Source organism: Bactrocera neohumeralis, chromosome 2 (genome assembly GCF_024586455.1).
Source record: "Bactrocera neohumeralis isolate Rockhampton chromosome 2, APGP_CSIRO_Bneo_wtdbg2-racon-allhic-juicebox.fasta_v2, whole genome shotgun sequence".
In the NCBI taxonomy this organism is placed as follows: domain Eukaryota; kingdom Metazoa; phylum Arthropoda; class Insecta; order Diptera; family Tephritidae; genus Bactrocera; species Bactrocera neohumeralis.
Window position 1 is genome coordinate 14,681,873 of NC_065919.1, and position 25,658 is coordinate 14,707,530.

The window sequence follows — 25,658 nt, forward strand, 5'->3', positions numbered from 1 at the left end:
GTTCTAGTCTGAAGCAGCTATGATAACGAAATAAGAACACTAACTATAGTCGCACCAAAGTTATAATACCCTACACAGTTGCAGTTTTTATAGTGTAAAAATATCTATAACTTCATTTCCATCGGCCAGTTTGTACGGTGGTTATATGCTATAGTGGTCCGATCTGAATAATATGTCCTGAAATTGTAGTGTTATCTTGAGCTATAAACTATCCTAAATTTGGTAAAGATACCTTGTCTAACAAAAAAGTTTTCCATACAAGAACTTGATATTGAACGGCTAGTTTGTATGGCAGCTATATGCTATAGTGATTCGATCAGAACAATTTCTTCGGAGATTGCATTACTGCCTTAGACAATAACACATGCTGACTTTAGTAAAGATATCTCGTCAAATAAAGAAGATTTTCATACAAGTGCTTGATTTTGATTGTTCAGTTTGTACGGCAGCTATATGCTATAGTTGTCCGGTATCGACGATTTCGACTAACGAGCAGCTTCTGGGGTACTAGAAAAGAACGTGTGCAAAGTTTCAATTCCATACTGTAAATATTGTTCGTTTGCAACTCACTTGACATAAAAACTTAGCATACATTTCGGGGCAACTTATACATATACTATGCCTTTGATGTTAATAAAAATTAATTAAAATTTATTAGAAATTTCAACAAACTTATTTATTTTTAAACTATTAAGACAATGAAAATAAATTGAACTATTCTTCAAAATCAAAAGCAGATTTTCTTCTTCTAATTTCATACGGACTCTCCGCTTTTCGGCAACATCCCAACCAAGCCATGCTTTGTGTTGCTGTTGCTACTGCTTCATTTTAACCTTTGGTATACTCAAACTCTCAAGCGCCACACAAACTCATAACTGTATTTATTTACCAAATATTTTCTTAATTCCTGGCATTAGAATAGCTTAAAATATCGAGCTGAATGTGTATACATATATGTATATTACATTTTTAGAAAGATCTCCTATTATGTCCAATTTCTTAATTTTTTGTGTGCGTGAGAGTTTTTGTATTTACACATATGTATGTACATTAAGGTGTTTCTTGTTTAACTATTCATTTTTTCCAATCCTATCATGAAATTTCCTTAGAAATACCCAAAAAAAAAATCCTTGAAAATTTGATCCCTTAATATTAACATTAAGGACTGGACCAAGGCATGTAAAAATTTTCCATTGAAAATATAGGGCAACCGTGACATTTTATCTTTCAATTTCTATAGCTCAGAGGCATTTTATGGCATCGCTTTGACTTTAGACACTTATTTCTCAGAATTGTACACTCTACAAAAGTGCCCATTACGACAAAGTCGAAACTCACACCGGCGAGGTAATATGGGGATCTAAACTTGACTTTTAAACGAAATTCGCATTTTTTTGTATATATCTCGTAAATGACAAGAGCTATACAAAAAATGTACATGACAAACTTGTAGGAAATTTTATTTGCTACAAAAAGAATCTAAGGTCAAAACCGCTATCATTAATACTTCTCGAGATATTTGGCTTTTTCAGTAAGGCTTTATAGAATTTTCATTGATAATACGAGTATGTAATAAAAAATCTATAAAAATTCCACACAGCCTTACTTAAAAAGTCGAATATCTCGAGAAGTTTTACTGGTAGCGATTTTGACCTTGGACCTTTTTTGTAGCAAATAAAATTTCCTACAAGTTTGTCATGTACATTTTTTCTATAGCTCTTGTCATTTACGAGATATATACAAAAAAATGCGAATTTCTTGGAAAAGTCAAGTTTAGAGCCCCATATTACCTCGCCGGTGTGAGTTTCGACTTTGTCGCAATGGGCACTTTTGTAGAGTGTGCAATTCTGAGGAATATGTGTCTAAAGTCAAAGCGATGCCATAAAATGCCTCTGAGCTATAGAAATTTAAAGATAAAAAATCACGATTGTCCTGTATTTTCAATGGAAAATTTTTACATGCCTTGGTCCAGTCCTTAATGTTAATATTAAGGGCTCTAATTTTCAGGGAACTTTTTTAATGTTATTTCCAAAAAAATTTCATGAAGGGATTGAAAAAAAAAATAGTTAAAAAAAAACAAACACCCTAATGTACATACATATATGGTATGTATATTAAGTACTCGTATGAGACGAAACTCGAATATAGATTTTATACTAAAATGTGGAAATGAAAATTTTTAGAATTTATTTCGAAGCAAATTTTTCATAAAATATTTACTGTTGTTGAATATTTTATTAAGTGCCGTAAAGGCCTTAATAAGGCTACGTTTACTATGTTTTTGTGTAGAATTTATGTTAAATTGTGAGCATAAAAACATATAGTATATACATATGATATGTGTTGTTGGTTTTGATTCATGAAATAGTAGTTAAGTTGTAAACGAGCTTGCCAAGAGCGAGAGAATTATTCACAATGCCATGGGTTATTCAAAACAACTGCTTTAGTGCTGAAGTTATTTTGAAGTAGACGTTCAATCTCGGATTTGGAGAGGAAAGTCAGTGGCATAAGGAGATTGTTGAAGGCGCAGATTTGGTTTTAAAGTAAGGACTGGCACACAGGGAGCAATGGCGTACACAGAAAGAAAGAAGAAGTTCGGATATAATAGCTGCACAAAAGATGATAGAACATATCCGTTTTGAAGACAGTCGAAGTAACTGAAACCGACTCGATTTTAAATCAGAAATAAAGCATAATTATTTAAAACAGTAATTAAATTATTCTGGTCCATAGTACTTTTCCTTAGCCTAGTCCAGGTTTTCAAACTATATGCTATAGTGAACCGATCAAAACAATTTCTTCGGAGATATCTCGTCAAATAAAGAAGTTTTTCATAAAAGAACTTGATTTTGTTCGTTCAGTTTGTAGGGCAGCTATATGCTATGGTAATTCGAACAGATCAATTTCTTCGGAGATTGCGTTATTGCTATAGAAAATAATATCTGCCAAATTTCATGAAGATATCTCGTCAAAGAAAAAAGTTTTCCATACAAGAACATGATTTTGGCCGAACAGTTTGTATGACCGCTATATGGTCTAGTGTTCCGGTATCGCCGATTCTCACAAATGAGTGGATCCTTGAGAAGAAAAGAACGTGTTCAAAATTTCAGATCGATATCTCAAAAACTATGAGACAAATTCGGCTATATACGGAAACACGAACATGGCTAAATCGGATAAACTCGTCACGCTGATATATACATATATATATATACTTCATAGGATAATTTTTTTCTAGGTGTGACAAACTTCGTAGTATACTTTATATACCACGTTCGGGGCATAAATTCTCTACACCTCCTAAAACGCTTTTTTGTCCGCAACAAACCAGCCAACCAACCAACAAACGGGTAATTGAAAGCATCTGCTTCGTCGCCTTTTGTGCCATTTCGCTTTATATTCCATTACGCCCACTCTTCTTTCAATCCTTAACATTTCTCTATTGCTTTTATTTGCATGGTTTTTGTTGTTGTTTTTGTGCATTGCCGCGACCATTTGTTTGCCGCACGCCACTAAGCTATTGTTCTATTTTTACATTATTGTTGTTGTTTTTCATTTTATTATTTTATTCTTTTTGTTATTTGTTTCCAGCAACAAATAGGTCAGTTGTTGTTGGCTCTGCTTTAACCATTGTTGCTGCAACAATTCGCTATCTCAGCCATCTGTTGAGCGCACTGCAGACACTCGAAATTGTTGCACGACCAGTTAGGCCTCTTGGGAGAATGTTGCCGACAGCAGTTGTATGTTGCACCTCGTCCGAGTTATTGTTGTCGTCAAGTGGTAATGTTGTTGGTGTAACGGGTTATTTGAATGCAGACGATTTTTGTTCGCTTTTGTTGTTGTACTCTATGCTTGTTAGCACAATTTGTATGCCACTTACAGTATTTTTGTTATTGTTTTCGGTGCCCTTTTGACGAAGATAGTCATAGGCATCTGCAGGCGATTTATTCCGCTCAAAATGCGAAAATTCGTTTAGAAAATGTTTAGAAGAGTAGCTTATAAGTGAATTGGAAACCGTTCGGGGCAACAGATTTTCAAGGTTTTATGTGTTATTTTTTGAGAAAAATCCCATCTCCCGGCCATTGATTTTTCGAGTTCTTTTTCCTTCTTATTTCTTTCGTGTTCTTCTTTAATGGTTCCGATTTGTTTGAAAAAAAAGGAATTTATATAACATTAAGATTAAATTAGATCATCAGAATTCAGTTACCAGATCTACTTAGTCTACGTAACGGGAACGATCCCAAATTTAATTGCGACAAAGATCAACTCAGCGCCAGCAACATTCTCAAAACTTTTTGGAGAACGTTTTATAACCGAAAAATTACTCTATTAGGAAAAGCGACGAACGACAACACCCATTTTTCTTGGCACTCGAGTCTTTGATGAGGGTTATCGAAATTTGGAATTTGATCAAAAAATTGATTCAAAAGTTCATGAGGACAAACAAAGAGTTCATAAATTAGGCAATGAAACCCAAAATACCCAAGCCAAGATCTTATACTTTTTTTGTCCTTTATCAACATATAGGGTTTTTCAATAGGGTACAACAATAGTAGACCGATAGTGACAGCAAAAGACGCCATATTTTTACACGTCCTTTTGACATTTCTCTTTAGTAAGGTTTGCCATTTCATCATGGAAAGATATACGATCCAACAACGAGTCGAAATTACTAAAATAAATTCGAAGTCAGTGGCCTCAACCTTAAGATTTAGTTCAGTTTTACAAGTGTTCTGAATAGACAACTTTGAGGTTATTTAACAAGTTTTTGAGATTTATGTTAGGTTTACGTTCAATAATGTCTAAATGAGCACGGGAACAGGAGCTGTTAGATTGGAACTTGAAGAGCTCTAGTGAACAATTTTTAATAAATAAGGTGACTTTGAAAAGGGCAAATATGAAGTTCAGAGACAAATATAAGTATTGTTGCTGTATAGGTCTTAAGAGGGTATTCTGGTCTAGAAGCATGAATTTCAGGTAATTTTTAAAGTGTCGTAAAAAAAGGCAATTAATATTTTTACTATCCATTTTTTTATTAGTTATTTGTTAATTTTGGAAGAGTACAGAAAAAAATTAAAAACTAAAAAAAGGAAAAATATTTCAAAAATTATGAGCTGACGAAGTGGAGGGTCTCTAAAAATTTCCAAGTGACCATACCCATGATTTCAACCCTCCTAGTTATCTGAAACCAAAAAAAAGGCTTTTAATATAGAATAATCAATGGCCGGAACTACGGAAAAGTAGGAACAAATTTTTTTCACAAAATGGCGACTGCCCGAAAAAACAAGTTTTTTTGGATCACTTTTTCTGTCTATTTCGAATTTTTAAAAATAATAAAAATAAATTTGGGGATGGGGCTAGTTCCAACCATAGACAAGTCTATAAAGAAGACTTTATAAAAATGTCAAGTAATCTGAGAAATCGTGGGTATCGTTCCGAAAAAGTCAGTTTTGTTCGATTAGTTCCGGCCGAACCAGTTTATATGCCGGGTCAGAAAAATAATCTCCGAAAAAAATTTGTCTCTTACACATATTCTTCAATAGTTAAACTTGGAAAATGTGAAAAAAATCGATTTTTTTTAATTTCTAGACTAGAATACCCCCTTGACAGAGAGGTTTGAGATTTGCTTTAGCAGCCAAAAAAAGGCTTGTAAATAACCAGTCTCTTCCTTGATTCTGGTAGTTTACGTCGCTAATGCTTTTTCAGTTTTCATTCCCGTTCAGTAGCGAGTAGCTTTTATGTTTATATTCGACTGTTTCTGGTTTCAAATCCGGTGGGTGTGCAAGTGATTTGATTGCATTCGCTGGCAACGCCGGTTAACGCAGCTGCCATTACCCACTTTTATTGAATTTGCAGTAACCATTTTTATTTAGTGCTTGTGCCTTCCTTCCGATGTTCCTGATTTGATTTTATTTTACAATAATTTATTTTATTTTTTGCCATGTTCTCTTTCTGACCCATCTTCGTGTACTTGCTAGTTGCCTGTTCTGTTGTTGATAGTATTTTTTACAGTATTTTTGCTTTAAATAGTTTTATATATTTTTTTATTTGAAAACTTTCCAAATGCACTTCTCCATTTGCACTTGTCACTAAAAGCTGTATAAACTTTTCAACGAGTTGCAACTACTCGTACATAGCGCGATGAGCGCGAGACTAACGGAAACGCCGAGAGGATAAAACTGACCAGACTGTTTAGCTGTGGTTAGGCAATGTCAGCGCGTCATAAAGTTGGACTTGCCAAGACAGTGGTCCATTTTCTAGAATATGTATATGAATTAATTGTAATTTTTTATGTGTAGAGAAATGAAAAATATGTTTCGGTTGTTTTTGTAAATGTTCGTGATGTCTTTTGACTTCGTCAACACTGCAGTTTTCTGAAATTATGAACAACTATTGGCTGTAGAATGTGTTAATAACTGTAGTATTCGATGTTGAATATTTAAAAAATATTATTTTTAACAAAAAGTAACTTCGCCAATATTTTAAGGTTATTTTAAGTAAGCAATTCGCTTAGAGAGCGTCTCTCTAACTAACAAAAGTTAGTTTCTTACCCTAGTGTTTCCATTTTTTCATCACGAAAAATGAAAAACAGAACACTGTATACAGTTTTCACTTATCTCTGAGTGCAGTGATACACTTTTGAGCTGCCATCATATTTTTCTAAGTTAACTCAGTTTTTATGTTACTAATTTAGAGTCAATTAATTAGACACACAGTTTCATTTTAAATAGTTTTAAACATACTCATTTTTCAACTTTTTAGAGTGTTATATAAAACTTAGTTGGCTGCTAATTGAAGTTAAAAATTGTGAAAAGATTTGACAAATATTTGAAGTTGTATCTAGCAATTTTTATTAACAAGGGGAGAAGGCTAAGTTTTAAAATGAAGCAAATAACAAAATTTAACCAATTTAATTCTATAAATATCATATTTGTTGTGCTGACTAGTGTTCGACTAGCGCTTTGAGTATATTACAAATTTGTTGATACGGCCATTGCTTTATGAGTGGGGCAAGAGTGTCGCCACTAGCTAGCTCGTCGGCTTTGCAGTTGTTGCAGTGATTCCGTTATGACCAGGCAAACTAGTCTGATGATTAAGGACCTTGATGATATTTCTAGGGAACAAAGACACTCATTGGCTACCTTTAGGCACATAGTTAGCGAGTTAAGCCGCTCTGCTGTCAAAGTAAATGTAATCCCTAAAAGAGGCTGCACTTCCCAGCAGTACATCTACCACCACCTTAATAGCTGCCACTTATGCCTGAGAAACACTATAGTGGTCTAGTAGCCTAAAGCTAAGACTAAGCAGCTCTCCCGCTTACAGCAAACTGCGCCTCCAACTTTCGAACCATCCGTGAAAAAACTTACTGCGTCTCTTCTCCAGTGACTCCCCCCAATCTACTTATCCTTCGTTGGTTCTATGATTAAAGAAAAAGTTGCCACGAGTATCCTCTGGGACGCAGTGATCTAAGTTTACCGGAATGCAGTTGAAGGAGGAGAAAATTTTGGCATATCCTTATTCGGTCCCTTCATACTTGTATGCCCAGCTTCCCTGAGCCTTTGAGCGTACTTCGCAGTAATTCATCTGCTGGGGTGTAAAATGGCATTAAGGTTATTGTTGGTGTATTCTGCAGTGTATCAAAGATGCCTATGAGAGCTGCTCTTTGGACCCGTTCTAGCTTCTTAGCAAGTGTAGTCTTTTCGAGCGTCTTACACCATACGAATACATGATAGAACATTATTGGCTTGATTACGGTTGCGTAGAGCCAAAACAAAAGCTTTGGTGAGAGCTTTATAGATATATTACTTTGGTAACAATTGAAAAAATGTAGGAAAGATAGAGAGAATTCACGACCATAGTAAGTCTAATGTAATGTTAACGAGTCTTGTATTCCGATAACCAGCTTTCATCAACAATTTCCTTTACCATAGTACTTGCTGAAGATATAAAAGTTAATTTTAAAGTAGAATGTACAATTTTTAAACCGTTATTATCGATAGAGATGAGATCAAACGCTAACTGATAATATCGATAAATGCAAGTTATCGATAACATTTTTCAGCATACTTATCGTAATTATATCAATAATATCGATAGAGACCAGATCAAACCATAACTGAAAATATCGATAAATGTAAGTTATCGATACAATTTTTTTTGGCATGATTATCGTAATTATACCGATATTATTGATAGAGACCGAATGTAAGTTATCGAAAACATTTTTTTTTAGCAATTAATTATACCGATATTATCGATAGAGACCAAACCAAACTAAATTGAAAATATCGATGAATGTAAATTATCGATATTTTTTAGCATCCTTATCGTAATTATACCGATATTATCGATAGAGACGAGACAAACCATAAATTAAATTATCGATAAACCATAACTGTAAATATCGATAAATGTAAGTTATCGATAATATTTTTTTAGCATCCTTATCGCATAACCGGTTTAAATTTTGCAAAATCTTTACTCTTTGGTTGCCGTTTATTTTCAATTTGTGTATTTTCACAAACGTATGTAAATGCTGTAAGTAATAAGCATACTTCCCATGTTTCTCAACAAAGCTGTTGATGATTTTACATTTATTCATAAATAAATTCTCATTCGCAAACAAGCATTCAAAGCAATTTTTGTGAACAAACGCTAAGCTTCTCAACTTCCAACAAAACACAGAGGGAATTTTCTGCCAACTCAAAGCTCAAAACGCGCTTTCACCGCCGCAAAAAGTGCTTTATTTGCACTCGCGAAGGATTTACAACATTAGCAGGATAATTAAAACTCATTTGAATTCAATTTTATGTATTTAGTTACTTCGACTTTTTTTTCGCTGCTCAAAAGTTTGTATTCGTTTTAGTTGAGTTGTTTTTGTAGCGCTGTTTACGGATTTAGTTTTGTCGGCAGAAGAAAAAATAAACGAATCGCGTTTTCCAGTGTGGCAGCAGAGATTTACAGTTTTCAATGCAGCTGCATGCGCTTCAGTTAAGGTCTTGTGACCCGAGAAGGAGGCAACAGCTTCAGCAACCGCTGTTTTGCGCTCCCCTACTACATATCGCGTACAACGAATGATGCGCACAAGAAAACTCAAGGATGGCAAGGATAACGGCATACTGAAGAGCGCTGAGTGGTTGTGAACGTTTGCAGCGCAAACGAATTGACGCGAGCAAAGCGTGTGGACAGAGTTTATTTGAGAATGACGCTAGGTTTGAAGGCTGTCGCTCTAAGAGAGATGTGCATGGCGCGTTGATTAAGAAGCCTTGCTGGGCGGTTAGTACGCGTTACGGTGCGTGAAATTTTCATACGAAACGTCGATCGAAAGGGAAATCGTGGCATTTTGACGGCGTTTGTCGGTTGCCTGGTTGTCTGCTTGTAAATCATTCGCGTTTAATGCAATTTGTAAATGTCGCAGCTGTGCCACGCTCTACCTTCCATTCCACATGCCGCAGCGTATCTTTTTTCGCTGCATAGGAAGCTGTTCACTATGATGTGCATAGTAGTTATGCAACCTGAGGCTTCTCCATGTTACCCTGCCGGGTTTCGCTATTTTTTCTTTTTTATTTATCGCGCAACGAAATCGTTGGCAGGCAGTCCTAGCTCAGAGTTGACGTTAACCATGTCGTGCCGTTGCTTATCGGTATGCCATACCAGACAACAATAACGGTAAGTAAATGCCATATGTATTCGCAACATTCGCACATTCGTAGCCTTAACAAAAAACAGCGGAGTCAGCAACATTTAACGTATACCAGACAGCTCGCGTGCATCGCCTTAGCAACGAGATTCAAATATTGAACCAGCCAACAAATGGTAATTAAATGGAAATGAAAAAGGAAACCCGAAAATTTTATGCAGCAAATTTAATAAAAAATCGTAGTTTTTACGTTTTTCATGTGTGGAACATGTTGTTCGGATCGGACTACTATAGTATACATATAGCTTCCGGAAAAAGTTGACTCAATCAAAATAAAGTCCTTGTAGGGAATACTTTTTGGTTTGAGAAGATATATTCACGAAATTCAGCATAAATTATTGCTTGAAGCAATATTACAATCTTCACACCCACTATATGTGCCATACAAACTGACTGCTCAGAACCAAGATCAAGAACTTTTTATACCATTTCATGCTATGAAAAGTGCAGGTGCAGCTTCGTTATAGCTGTAGTAATTTTTTTCTTCTCTCACAAAGGCATCGGCCAGGCTTTAGTGTCATAAAAAACTTGTTCGGCTTGCGGCCTGGCCTCAATTCGGCTAAGGAGAACTCCTTATTGACCGTCTGTCCCTGCGGAATAAATTCATGATGCACTAAACCACGAATATCGAAAAAAAAACAATGAGCATCACATTGTTATTTTGTTTTGATTTTGACTCTTTGTTTTTCCCTCTACATATTCTGATGATTATTGACTTGTTTGGCAAGACAAACTCATAAACAAATATCTCATCGGCAGTTATATCCAAAATATCCATAAAAATCATTCGAACGGAATGCCGAGCTCTCCCGCGATCTCACTAACACTTGCGTGAGCACTTTCAAGCACCATATCCTTCATATTTTTTCATATTTTCATCAGTTGAAGTGGTCGAAGGTCGTCCAGAACGAAGTATATCTTCTTGGTTTTCGATCTCTTGACCGTCTTTGAAGGCTTTGTACCGCTCGTAGTTAAAAATTAATCACCGTAAGCCTTTTCCAATATTCGAAGCTATTCCGCACACAAAACTTGGTTAGAAATACAAATTTGAGTCAAATTATTTGTTCGATATTTTTATCCATTGTAAAAATCGCAAGATACTACTGAGGTGTACCGACTTAAGCAGCTGCTGTAAACAAACTGGTTGACAGATCGCGCTCATATTTGACATATTAATTAAGGACAGTTCTATTAACTTAGCAAAATATATTATTTAATTAAAATCTCCGGTTGCTATTTTTTCTTAATGTATAATTGAAATTCAGGGATAATCTTTTCAAGACGATGATATGTCTGCGTGTCGAAAATGCATTGAATGGTGTCAATACTTCACTTGGCTTCCATATACCTAACACAACGATTTTCGAACTTTCAGAAGACTTTATACCGCATATACCGGCCAACATGTAAGTTATCTTAATGAAAATGACAGAGCGTGTTTTATTGTTGACAGTGTATCTTTGTGCCTAAAATGGATAAATATATGTATATAATGGGCGAAAACTTGACCTAGCCCCTATATAACAAACATATAACACCTGTTTGACTTTACTACATATGATTGGTAATGACATGTGAGATACCTTAATGAATCTCATAGAATAATTTATTAGTACTTATGTGGGTTATTCTTGCTATAAATAGATAAAATCGGGTCGATACTAACCCGAACTCCCATATGGCGTAATGTACATATGTATAATGTCATTTTTCTAACAAACCTTTTGTCGGATATGTCGGTCAGCGTATGAGTACGTAGGTTGCTATATATATTTCTGGCCTAATAATGTAAATAGGCATATTTATCAACGAAAATGGTTTTTTTTTTTTAATTTTTTTTTTGTTTGTCGATTGCTGTTTTGTTTCGGGCTCATACGCATAGATCCATGATTCGTCACCTGTGACGATCTTAAAAACGTATATATTTTGAAGCACCGCGATCGTATTTTTTCAGCATTTCTTTACACCAATCCACACGAGCGTTTTTTTGAGCGATTGTCAAATTGTACGGGATCCAACGAGAACAAACCTTTTTTTCGGCCAGGTGTTCATGCAATATCGAATGTATGCTGGTGGGAGAAATGCATAGGCATGCCTCTATCTGAAGGTATGTTACATGACGGTCTTGCATTATCAGTTCACGTACGGCATCGGTGTTTTCTGGCACAACGGCTGTTTTTGGACGACCTTCACGGAATTCGTCTTTGAGCGAGCGTCGGCCACGATTGAATTCGTTGTACCAGTTTTTCAAAGTGCTATAGGATGGTGCTTCATAGCCATACAAAGATTTTAGTTCATCGATGCACTCTTGTCGTGAGAATCCACGTCGAAAGTTGTGAAAAATGAGCGCACGAAAATGTTCACGAGTTAATTCCCATTAATTCTGTAAATAAAACAATTCACTATTAAATTACAAAACGTTCTGAGTGATGTTATGCTAAAAAATGTCAAACTTTCCAATGGAAATGTCAGATTGCACCTGGCAACACTTAGTGTTGCCCTAGGCCAGAATATATATAGCAGCCCTCGTATACGAGTATATATATCCATAACTCAACCTCTTGAATTGGCAATAGAAGTCAAATTACATTCAAATTTCCTCATAACTCAAAGTCTCTCTAACTCTAAGTTTTTTTTGGTTTACTGTGATTCGAGTTAGGGAAGTTCAACTGCATATACATATAATTGCTTGGATTCCGATCCTCTGGTTGATGTTTTGCACCATAAGTAAGGTATTTCCCTGGCTTTGACTCTTGCAAGTTGCAGACTATAAAATGTTCGGTTGTTGCCGAACTCATGCCTTCTTTACTGCTTATGTTTAATGTTTAAATTTTAAATGGAAAATGGAGCGAGAAATCAAGCACTTGAACAGTTTGAACAAGGCATTAGAAGCAACAGTTATAACTTGTAATATCCATTAGCGATATTAACAATCATCAAACATTTTAAGGTTATGTGAAATTCGGGTCTCGACAATGTTGCTTCCACACTTACATATTAAAGCTCAAACCTGGAGTTGCCACTCGTTTTTCTGCTTGGTAAGCGAAAGTTTATTGCAGCAGTAACAACAACAGTGTCACTTTTTTCAATGCAAGCAGGTGTGAGGGTGCAAGCGCGTAGGTCAAAAATATATATACAGTACATATATAACTTGTTACGCGGTCATCAGTTTGCAGGGCATTTAAAAATCGCTTACCATTTTAAGCGAAACTTTATAGTTTGCGTTTTTAACAAATTCAATTTAACTTGCGAATTTGCACACTTTTTACATTTTCGCATTTTCGCATTTTATTATTTTTACTTTTGCCATTTTGACGACAACTTGCTCGTGCTGCACGTTTTGGTGCGCAATTTTCTTTGGAAAAGTATGCCAATTTATCATTGTATTGAAGTGATTAAAAATGTTTGCTGCTCTTGGCAGTTGGCAGTTGGAAATAATGCGACTTTTCCGCATAAACTTGGGAACTTTTGCAAGGGTGTAAATCGGAGGGGGAAGGTGCTGGCGCAAACTGTTGCTGACACAAAAGTTTGTTTATTTGTTGCTGTTGAATGGCAATTCCCGTTTTAACTTACGGAAAATTAATGTTTTCGTTTACTGTTGTTGTTATTATTATTGGTTGGCACAATAGTATTCGTTGGCGTGTCGCTGTTTGGTGTCCTAATTGATTTTCCCCAACGGAAGTTTGCTTTCATGTGTGTGTGATACTTTTTTGTTGTAGTTGGTTGTTGGGACAAGAATGACTATTAATAAACTAATGTTTCCTTCTAAATTTCTTGGTTGGCTTAGACCTTGGTATTAGACCTTACAGCTTATATTTTGTGCAAAGTTTTTCTTTCGTATTTAAAGATTGCTTGTTCCACTAAAAAGCGAAGTTTAGACTTCTAACCCAATTGGTCTTCAAATGGTTGGAAGTAATTAGTTGTTCGAAATAGCAGTCGAATTATTTTCTGTGGAGGGTCTGAGATTTATACTTCATTTGACTCGGATTGAAAAAATAACTACATTTTCAAGCATTTTAATAAAAATCTTTATTATAGGCTTCTAAATATCGGCTGGAATGGTCTTCAGTCGCTAAATTGTTGGACAATTTCGACGTCGTATTCATAAACCCACGACTCGTCATCAATAATGATGCGTTTAATCAATTCAGGGTCCTCAGCTATGTTATCGAGAATATATTTTGCGATTTCTACTCGACAAAGATTTAGGTTTTTCAAAGATTTAGGTGCAAGTCCATCATTGACGTGCTTTATGCTGATGCCAACACGGCGATTTTCAAGCACTACGAGTTTCTTCAACTGAGTGGACCAGTTCGAATGAAGACATGGAGTCACCAAAACAAACTCTGGTGGCATTTTCTCTGCCCACAAACCTGCGTTGGCGTTGTGGGTGGGTAGAAGCCATAGAATAGAAGGCAGTGAGTTTCATTACGGATAGATTAGAAAACTATTGTTGTTGTAGTAGCGGCAGAAAACACTGTGACTTTACACTCTGATAGCAGGCTGCCAATACTAGCTCACTAACTTTACGTTAAGGAATTTCTAATCGTTATAAATGGTATCGAGTCACTTTGTGATAAGATTAGTATGGGTGTCAGGTAACAGTGGAACTGTAATGTTGTTGAGTTGGCAAGGGAAGGTAGCCTCACTATTAGTGAAATGGGAACAGGTCTGTGTTCATCTCTCCCTGTGCGTACTACTACTGGTTAGCTGGGCTTCGCGGAAGCTTGGCTGGTGTTAGGTTACCATCAGTTCATGCGCTATCGCAAGATCCTCTTGGACCCAGATCGATAGTGAGAGTTCTTTGCCCTCAGTTAGGTTAGCGTCTCCCTAGTTGTGGAATTTCTAACAGGTCATTGAAATATCGGCGTCCATGCCAAGGTTGAGAATCTAACCACACGCCAGCCGCAAAAGCTGTATGGAAGAAGACGAGCTGGAATCATCTCAACTCTTCCTTCTGGATAGTCCCGTGTTGGCGAGTTCAGTTTAAATACTTGTCGGCTGGCAAGGCTATGGCGTCTGTATTTTGGGATGCGCATGGAAGCATTTTTATTGACTACCTTGAAAAACGAAGGACCATCAACAGCTACTGTTTCGCTAAGACAATGTACCGTGTCACAAATCAGTGAACACGGTAGCAAAAATCCATGAATTGGGCTTCGAATTGCTTCCGCATTTACTGGATTCTCTAGAACTGGCCTTCAGCGACTATTTCCTGTTCTCAGATCTCAAAGAATGCTTGCTGGAAAAAATTTTGTCGAATGAAGAGATGATCGCTGAAAATGAAGCCTACTTTGAAGCGAAGGACAAATCGTACGACAGAAATGGTATCGAAATTTGGAGAGTCGTTATAATCGGTGTATTAACCTTGAAGATATTTTAGTTGTTTTTAAATTGACCTGTTGTAGTAGTACAATTGCGATCTCTGGAACAGCCACCAAACCTAACCTAACCTAAATAGTCTCAGTCAATTTTGTACGGTATGGAATGAGGAAGATTTGTTGGAAGACGGAAATGACAAAATTATTTTGCCCCACAACCTCAGCTGCCTGACTAATAACGCATATTTTTCGTATTGACGAAGACATTCAGCTTGAAATGAGCCTCAACGCTGAAGATGATTTTTCGATGAAAATCCTGATCATTTTCTAGTTGTTGCTCAGCCCAATTCATGAACTTACGACGATTCTGGTGCTCAAGCGACTTCAGTTCTTGTGTCAATTTGATCTTGTAAGATGTAGGCCAAGATCTTTTCGCAAAATTTGCCAAAACGACGTTACAGAGTTGCCAAACGCTGGAGAACGACGAATGGAGACTGATTTGGATCTTCTCAATTGATGCGCTAGCGGCAGCAATATTCTTGACACTACGGGCACTTCTTTGTCTTACTGGCATGTGTCTGGGGATTCAAATTTTTCCACTAGACGCTCAATTGTTGATTTGACAGGATTATTGGACGTAGCGCTCTTAAAGTTGAGGTCACTGACTTCGAATTTCGGTAGTAAATTTTAATAATTTCGACTCGTTGTTGGATATGTCTTTCCATGATAAAATGGCAAAACTTACTGCAGAAAAATGTCAAAAGAGCGGGAAAAAATATGGCGTCGTTTGCTGTCCCTATCAGTCTACTGTTGTAGCGTCGTTTTGAAAAAACTCGTTGTATGTATTTTGTTTGTCTTACATGTATAAAAAGTGAAAAAGCATAATTATTACTCCATTCAAATAACACTTTAAAAGTTACTTCAGCCATTCATCAACATCGTATATTTTTTAGATATCGATATAAAATTTTGCACCTGTTCTTTTCTCTGCTCATTTCTTGGAACAGCCTACATAAGACTATTTTTACCTATAGCTGCTATATAAACTGAACGATCGGCATAAAGTGCTTGCATGGAAGGGTTTGTCTTTAGACGAGATATCTTCACGAAATTCGACACGAGTTATTGGCTAAGGCAGCGCTGCAATCGGCAAAAAAATTGTTCAGATCGAGTCACTATAACTTATAGCTACCATACTAACTGATCGATCAAAGTTCTTGTAAATAATCTTTTGTATTTGTGAAGGGTATTAAAGCTTCGGTGCAAATGAGTTTAATGTTTTTTCTTGTTTTTCATTTTGCTTAACCACACATCCAATGGAAATGTGAATTATGGAGTTTTTCAAATGTATTCTAAGCAGACGTTTAAGTGCAATTATCTCTAAGCACTCGTATTTGTGCGTGTGTGTGTGTGTGTACGCGTGTTTGGGTATTGCACGCTGATTGGTGGCGCTAATGGCAACACCGCCAACACCGTGAGTGACTTGATTGAAGTTGCCGTCAGTTTCGATGCTTTTACAGTTGGCGGTTCCGGCGCTATTAACGGTTTCCACATCCTTCTTTTTAACGCTTTTAGCGCACCGAAGCGCACACATACACGTTGCGCGCAGAAACACATAGAACACCTAAATGTGCGCATGTATGCGTGTATGTGTGCGCGCAGTAATAATGCTGCGACAATTGCGGCAGGTGTGAACTTCTTGTGGTGACACACATTTCTTCGCTTCTCGCATTTCTTTCACTACTTATTCACATGAGTAGAAAACAAAAATATGAATACACGCAAGCATCTGCCATACAGACCGTATGAGCGTCACAAAAAACAACAAGAAAAAGCAAAAACAAGAAACACAACTTAAAAGTCGATGCCAAAGGAGCCGCTTGTAATATTGCTTGTGCCGCTCATGAAGGGTGTTTGCCACGCGAGGGTGGCACAAATATACGCGCTATAAGAACTAAATTCATCATAACCTCAAAGTGTGCGTTAAGGTTGCACTAATGAGCAAGAAATATACAAGCGCATGCATAGCGTTGACAACGCGACGATGCTGTAAGGCGGCAAACGTGCTCGTCGAACGTGCTTCATGGGTGCCACACACGGCGTATGAGTAACACTCTGCTTTGCAACTGTTGACGTTTGAAGGCAAAAGTGAATGCGAATCACATGTATTTGCGAAGAACACACGTGCAAAAACAGAAGAATGCAACAAAAAAATTTGCTGCAAAATAGTGTCAACAAGCTAGCTAAAGTGTTGGCGTGTTATTTTCTCAGCACTAACGACAACAACAACCACAACGCGAGTTGCAGTAACAAAAACGATACTTTAGTTTAATGGTAACTAAAGCAAAATAAGGGTAAATGATAAGAGTTAAGAAGTGTTACTCGAAGAGTAGTCAACGCTAATGCGTTGAAAGAGGTTAAACAAAACGAAAAAAAAAATAAATTATAAAGTTTTAATAACGGAATAAACAAAAAAGTTGACGTAATGTGCTTTAAGGCGGTAGTAAATGAAAATGAAGGTGCAATAAACATTTTCAGAGTTTATTTTCATATGTTTTTCATTGTGCTGAAATTGTTGTGCGAGAAAAGAATTTTATTATTCAAAAACCCTAAGCGTAGTGTTAGCACCAGGCAAGTAGTGAAGCGCGTTAACACTGGCGTGGTAGCACTAAGGCAAAGATGTATTGGTAAAACTAAAAAACCGCTGTTATTAATTAATATTTCTTATGCGATTTTTTTTAACCTTCAACTTTTTCGATTTGAGTTTTACTTCTAAACTTGCTGGTTTTGCATTAAGCTCACTGTCATTGTTGTTGTTGTTGTTTTTATACAGAAATTTTGGACAGAATAGCGGTTTGTAGCAAAAAATTTTCAAAATATTATATACAATTTATAGGCTTATTGATTTCAGCGTTCTATTCCTGCTATATTTCGTCGATTTATAGCCTAACTATAGGCGCAAGCACATTTACTTCAACAATATATACTCAAATGATCGGCTATGAATCAGTAAATGCAGTCGCTTGAATTCTACTACAATTGTTTATGTGCAATTGAATTACATTTGCGAAAAGTGGAGAAAAAAATGTACACCATACATGCTTCCACAATTGTTCGCATTACATCTACTCACATTACTCATACGCCACGTATTACGACACTCATCGTATTGCGAGCGGCTGGTAGTTAAGTGCAATCGTGCGAAATTTTACAATCTTTCTAAATATCGACAAACTTTATTTTGACAGCAGCCAGTAAGCAATGCTGCGGGTTCTGCCGAAACTTGGTTTATTGAGCATATAGGCACTTGGCGGGAACTTTATATACATATGTATAGCGTACTAGGTAATCGTTTGGACAAAAGTTAGATGAAGTTCATACTTAATTTTCAATAATTACATTTCCACCACTATTTCGTGATCTTTACAGCAAAAGCAAAAAAGTGTATATAATTTTTTTTTGTTTTTTTTTGAACGGTCACTTTGTATGACAGCTATACGCAATAGTTATTCGATTTTGAAAATTCTTTCAAAAATTGTAGCGCTGTCTGCGAAAATAATTCAAGAGGAATTACGTGAAGATAATTTTGCAAATAAAAAAGTTCTTCATACAAGAACTTTATTTTGATTGGTCAGTTTATATGACAGCTATATGCTATAGTTATCCGATTTTGAATTTTTTTTTCAAAATTTGTAGCGTTGCCTTGGACAATAACCTATGACAAGTTTCGTTGAGATATATTCACAAATAAAAAAGTTTTTCATACAGAAATTAGATTCCGATCTTCGGTTTGTATGACAGCTATATGCAATAGTTATTCGATTTTGAAAATTCGTTCAAAAATTGTAGCGCTGTCTGCGAAAATAATTCAGGAGGGATTTCGTGAAGATAACTTTGCAAATAAAAAAGTTCTTCATACGAGAACTTTATTTGGATTGGTCAGTTTATATGACAGCTATATGCTATAGTTATCCGATTTTGAAATTTTTTTCAAAATTTGTAGCGTTGCCTTGGGCAATAATCTATGACAAGTTTCGTTGAGATATATTCACAAATAAAAAAGTTTTTCATACAGAAATAGATTTTGATCGGTAAGTTTGTATGACAACTATATCCAATAGTTAACCGATTTTGAAAAGCCTTTCAAAAATTATAGCGTTGTTTTACAAAATAATTCGTGAGAAATTTCGTGCAGATAACTCTGCAAATGGAAAAGTTTTCCATACAAGCACTTGATTTGGGTTTGCTGGGTGTGTATAGCAAATGCCTTTCATATGTACAAATACACCAAACACTTGAATGGTGGAAGCTTCAATTTGGTGAATGTAAAACACTTAAAATAAGGCTGAATTGCGAAAGAAGTGCAAAAAGCGTATATGCTGTGCGTGTGTGTGAAGGTATGTAATTCATATGCAAATATGTATAGCCCAGAAGTATGCAACATGCAAGGCATGTGAATGATAAGCAGTTGCTGCACGTGCGGCCTCAAAATGAAGCGCGTGCTTACCCACACACACATACACACACTCAAATGCATTAAGTTGTACACACATAGGTACATACAAAACCCAATGTGTCTGCGATTTAATACACACCCATAGGTATGTGTTTCTTTTTTACACTCAGTGGTATGTGTGGCATGACTTGCAAGTAGAGGTATTATATTGCTGGGCATGTATGAATTTCATACGGCTTTTATGCTGTGCAGTTTTGAGTGCAGCACGTGACGGGTGCTTTTCTTGTTTAGTTGTTGTTATTGTTCGTATATTTCGTTTTCAACTATTCGCCGACTGCTTAACATGCAAGCAAATGTGACAACATGATTAAATGCAACAATAATAACAGCAATAGTTATAACAATAGCAACAACAATAGCAGCAACAACTAGTTAAAAAGTAAAATTGCACAAACAACAAGTGTAATAACACAGGAAACCGCAACAATATGCAGTTGAGCACATTGCGCAGGATTGCAGAACTCTCTTGGTTTCTGAGATTCCTTGGTTTCGACTTAAAATGGTTGGAAATACAAGCAGTTTATAAATCGCAATATGTTCATATAAAGTTTAGATTTTTTGTTAAAGTGACTACTATGTACTTTTTAGTATATACTATATGTATTTTTAATTTTTTTTAAAAACATTTTTTGAAAAAAATATTTTTTTGAAAAAATTTAAAAAATATTTATTTTGACTACTACTTCTTAGTAGGTTATGTGTTCAAAAATTATTAAAAACTTTTTTTTTAATATTTCTTTTTTTGAAAACATTTTTTGAAAAAAATATTTTTTTGAAAAAATTTAAAAAATATTTATTTTGACTTAGTAGGTTATGTGTTCAAAAACTATTTAAAAAATTTATTTAAGTTTTTTGGAAAAATATTTTTTGAAAACTTGTTTGAATTCAATATTTGTTTTGAAAAATTTGTTCGAAAAAATAAAAAAATTTGTTCAGCCCTCATCATTAATCATTAAAAATTTTTTGAAAAAATCTGTTTTGTAAATATTTTTTGAAAAAAAAAACAAAAGCAATAAAATTAAAAAAAATTTAATTAGTAGATGTGTTCGAAAACTATTTCAAAATTTTTTTTGGAAAAATGTTTTTAAAATTTTTTTTGGAAAAATATTTTTTAAAACATTTTTGAAAAAAAAGTTTTTTGAAAACATTTTTTTTAATTGTTGTTTATTAAATTTTTTGGAAATATATTTTTTTAAAACTTTTTTTGAATTACATATTTGCTTTGAAAAAATAAAATTTGTTCAACCCTCATCATTAATCTTATTAAATTTGTAATTTTTCATGAAAATTTTTAATTTCCAGCTCTTTTCAAATAATTTTCAGACATCCATCGAAGTGCATTCGCATTCTCTGCTACAAACCAGAGAACATTCATACATACTATACAAACAGATACCATACACATTAATGCATTCCCAGCCATCATGCTGTTGTGCTATAAATTTGCTCTGCCGGTAAATACGACTGTTGGCTGTGTTGAGGCGTAAAATTAAATTATTCCCCGATTATGCGATTGCATTTCACCGAAGTTTAGTGGAAAATTAGAGTTTGCGAATTTTGACAAATGATAATTTGAAAAACTATGCGCCTCATGCTGATGATTGATGGTGTGTGTGTGCTTTTAAATTTGTTAAACAAGTAATTTTCACGGCTGATTGCGAAAGTGCAGTGAAGTGCTCGAAATTCGTTGTTTTGTGCAGAGACAATTGTGCAAATTGCATTGCTGAGCGTTACTGGCACAAAGTGGAAAGCTTGATGAAATTTCAAGATGCGAAAAATGCGGAAAGCAAAAACGTAAAGTGGAAGATTTTTAATGGCAATATGATGGATGTGTAAAAAAAAAAATAATTGAATTAATTGTATATGAATTAAATTAATTTTTATATTAATTAAATTAATTTTTACATTATTTCAATTAATTTACATTATTTCAATTAATTTTTATATTAATTAAATTAATTTAATTTTTATAATTTTTGATTTCAGTTTTTGAGTTTCAATTTTTTGAATGAAAAATCTAATATTTCCGGGTATTTATGGAATGAGGAAGAATTTTTTTTTAATTTAAAAGAAAACGATATAGCCTTAGGTTTGTATACTTATTTTAGAGGAAACAGCTATTATATATAAATATTTTTGAAACAAAAGTAAGTAAGTTTTACCTTTAATTTTTAGGCATAAGCTCGATATGAAGAATATTCTTTAATTGTTGTTCTGAAAACAAAAGAAGATATAGCTTCAGTAATTTATATGATATGTGCATGTAAAATACATAAGAGCCTTAAGTAAATAAAAACAAATAACAACAAAAAAGAGCGTATACTACGGATACAACGAATACCCTTTACATGGGCGTTTCTTATAGCATAAAACGGTATAAAAAGTAGTTTTTATAGATTTTTATCGGCCAGTTTGTATGCTAACTATACGCTATAATGGTCCAATCTAAATATATGTTAGGAGATTGCTTTGGATAATTATCCATACCAAATTTCGTGCAGATATCTTCTCAAACAAAAAAAAATTTTCTCACAAGGACTTGATTTTGAACATTCAGTTTATATGACAGCTATATGCTATAGTGATCCGATCAGAACAATTTCTTCGGAGATTGCATTATTGCTTTAGATAATAACCCGCTTCGAATTTAGTAAAGATATCGCGTAAAACAAAAAATTTTTTCTCACAAGGACTTGATTTCGGTCAGTCACTTTATATGACAGCTATATGCTATAGTCATCCAATCTGAAAAATGTTTTCGCAGCTTGTAGAACTGTCTTCAACAATAATATGTGCCAAATTTCGTTGAGACATCTCATCAAATGCAAAAACTTTCCATACAAGCACTTTATTCCGATCGTTCAGTGTGCAACTCAACCACAAGCTATAGTGCTTCGACATCAGCCATTCCAACAAATGCGCAGTTTATTGAGAAGAGAAGGACGTGTGAAAAATTTCAGATCGATATCGCCAAAACCGAGGGGGTAGTCGCATGCCAGTAAATGGACAAGCAAACGGCGCTGACCAAATTGACACAACGCTTAACGCTGATCACTTATATACATACATATATAAAATTTTGTTTGACATCTCCAAAGTTTTCATCTAGGTGTTAAGAACTTTGTGTCAAACTTAGCATGCCCTTTTGCAGTGTATATTTAATTAAATTAGCACTCTACAATATTGACCATTAGCAACCAGGCGTGAATAACAACAATAAGCTTCCCTTAAAAATTTGTCGAAATCTTATTTATATTTATTTTTATACACGATACTTTTTTAGTCCTCTTTAAGGCTCTTCATTATTTGCACTTAAGTGATTGCGCTTCTAGCGGCAACACTGTGTGAGCATGCCACTGCGTATGAGTGCCGTAAATAAAGGTGTTAAAGTGGCTGCTGTGCTGCATACTTAATATGCGAATAAACATACGTACGTGTAGTCATACATGGCGATCCACAGCTACACACACACACACACACAATACAATTGCATTGCTTGCCGCATTCATACAAGTATGTACATATATGCATTGCACCAATGTGCATAGTATCTCTCACATACTCACCCATTTGCATACATGCATATTTATAAGGCAGCACACCGCATATATTTACATTTATAATAAATTTCTTTAAAATCTTCTCATCTGCCACCCAGTATGTGCGTATGTGTGCACCACTTGCTGCTTGTCTTCCACTCTATTTGCATACATTTAGGAGTTTCTTGCCATTCTTCAATCGAAAGCTTTCCTTCCTGCTGCAACGCACGCTCTTTCGACTTACTTTTATTTGCACTCAGCTTTATTGGTTACCTGCTGTCATCTACCGTTAGCTATCCTGTGGCTTCTTGAGCAGCTGAATTGCTGCTTGCCGCACACTTTTTAGCTACTTGACATCCGGCTGGCATGGACCACAAGCCGAGCGGTTGCAAATGCTGCGGTTGGCAATCTTGGCCACTAAATATAGTCTGTACTGCAGCTTTCTCCATTTTATCTTTTAAAACTTAGCTTCATATGTTTGTGTAGTTGGCTTGTACTCGCAGCTGTTGTTTTCTTTGGATCAAAGTGGTTCACCTGCTTGCTAATTTTGCTCTACCGATTGCTTTCGATTTTCCAACATTTTTGCAAATATCTTAAATTGTAGAGGAAGCTCTCGAAGAGTTCATACGATCATATTTGAAACAGTGAGCTAAATATTGTTTGAACTTCGTTGGTGTTAGTTGTGCGACTTTGATAAAAAATGTTGCCTACATTTAGGGTTGTGTAGTCATGCATTGAAAGCCGAGGCTATAGCCGTTTAAGCTTGATGCCGAAGAGAATTCGATCTTTTACTTTATATTATAAAACAGAAGATCATCGAATTATAATAAGTTTTTGTTTTAGTCCAGCGATTGTGTAGCTGGCTTGCAAATCACTTATCCAATAATCCTTCTTCTTTATTGGCGTAGGCACCGCTTACTCGGTTATAGAGGAATTTACAACAGCGCGCCAGTCGTTTTACCTTTTCGCTGCTTGGCGCCAATTGGAGCGAGGCCACATCCTGGTCTTTTCAACGGAGTAGAGGTCTTCCTCTTCCTCTGCATCCCCCAGAGCTTTCATCCATTCTGATGACATGACCCGGCCAGCGTAGCCGCTGTCTCCAAATTCGCTGAACTATTGTGTGTGTGTCGTCGTGTATCTCGTACAGCTCAACTTCCATCGACTGCGGCCCTCGCCGTTGCCAATACGCAAAGGACCATAAATCTTCCGCAAAACCTTACTCTCGAACACTCCTAAGGACGACTCATCCGATGTTGTCGTCATCATAGCAGGACGGGGATGATGAGTGACTTTTAGAGTTTGGTCTTTACCCATTTGTTTCACTTCCTTATCCAGTCTTGAGAAAACAGTACTAACGGTAGCGGTTGTTAAGGCCAATGATATCAATATAATCGGTGCACGCCAGCAGCTGTACACTCTTATTGAATATTATACCCTCTTTAATTAGCTCTGTATTATTTTTTCCAATAATAGATTGAAAAAGTTACACGATAGGGAGTCGTCTTGTCTGAAACTTCGCTTAGAGGTTCTTCCCGATCTTGACGGAGCTCAACATCAGCTTACACAGCCGTATTAGGTTTGCGGGAATACCAAGTTCAGACATAGCGCATGGATCAGTTTTTTTCGTGCTGTTGAAAGTGGCTTTAAACTCAACGAAGTGGTGGTGCTTGTCGATCTTACTTTGACGGGTATTTTCCAAGATTTGGCGCATGGTGAAAACTGTTTGAATGTAGATTTTCCAGATCGAAAGCCACACTGATAAGATCCAATCAGTTTGTTGACGATGGGCTTCAGTCTTTCAAACACTATGTTCGATAAAACCTTTTTTTTTTGATATTAAGCAGGCTTATGCCAGGGTAAATGGCGCAGATTGTGGGGTCTTCCTTTTTGTGGATTGAACAGTGCACGCATAAGTTTCAACCGTTGTTTATGATTTCATACATTCCTTACTATTTAGAATATATTTCTGCCATAAAGGAGCTGCGCACAAAACTGATCAATTCGAAATCGATTTAAAACAATGAAGGTTGCTTATTCGTCAAGCAGAAGTTTAACCACATAAAACAACTGTAAAAATTTGAGTCAGAAAAAAATTATTTTGCTTAATTTACTTCGCAAATTTCCTTTATCCTCGTTTAGAATATTTCCAACTCAATAATTTCTCGTTTTCATATTTGTTGCTTGTTTGAAGAGTACGTTTTGATTGTGACTTTCCGATAAATATCTTTGCCAAATGCAATACTAAAACCCCTGTTGTGCCTCTTCTGTAGTTGCCTTCGGGCCAGAGAGTTGCTAAGAAGTATTGGCTTGGAAATAAACGTCAAATCAAACACTAATACTTGCACATTCATCAAATACAGGAGTAAGGATGAGAAGGGGGATTATTTCGCATTTTATTATGTAATATTACCCAACTGCATTGCAATTGCCACAGCAGAAGAGTAGAAGTTTCGCCACAAAACGAAGCCAATTTATTGGCTGCAACTTCTTGGCAATATATTTTATTGAATTTGTATAAGTATTTATTTACAAAATTGCAATTGCTACTGTTGATATTGCTGACAAACAATGCGAGAGCCGAG

The 25,658-nt window shown here is 35.6% G+C and overlaps 1 protein-coding gene across 4 annotated transcripts in view; it reads right to left on the reverse strand.

The window, feature by feature from the left end:
* Positions 1–25,658, reverse strand: part of LOC126754229 (leucine-rich repeat-containing protein 15) — a 155,767-nt gene that overhangs the window by 23,510 nt on the left and 106,599 nt on the right. For all 4 annotated transcript variants that reach the window (XM_050466226.1, XM_050466209.1, XM_050466236.1 and 1 more), the window contains one exon: positions 21,700–21,751. The gene's annotated coding sequence lies outside the window, so the exon portion shown is untranslated. The remainder of the gene's footprint in view (positions 1–21,699; positions 21,752–25,658) is intronic.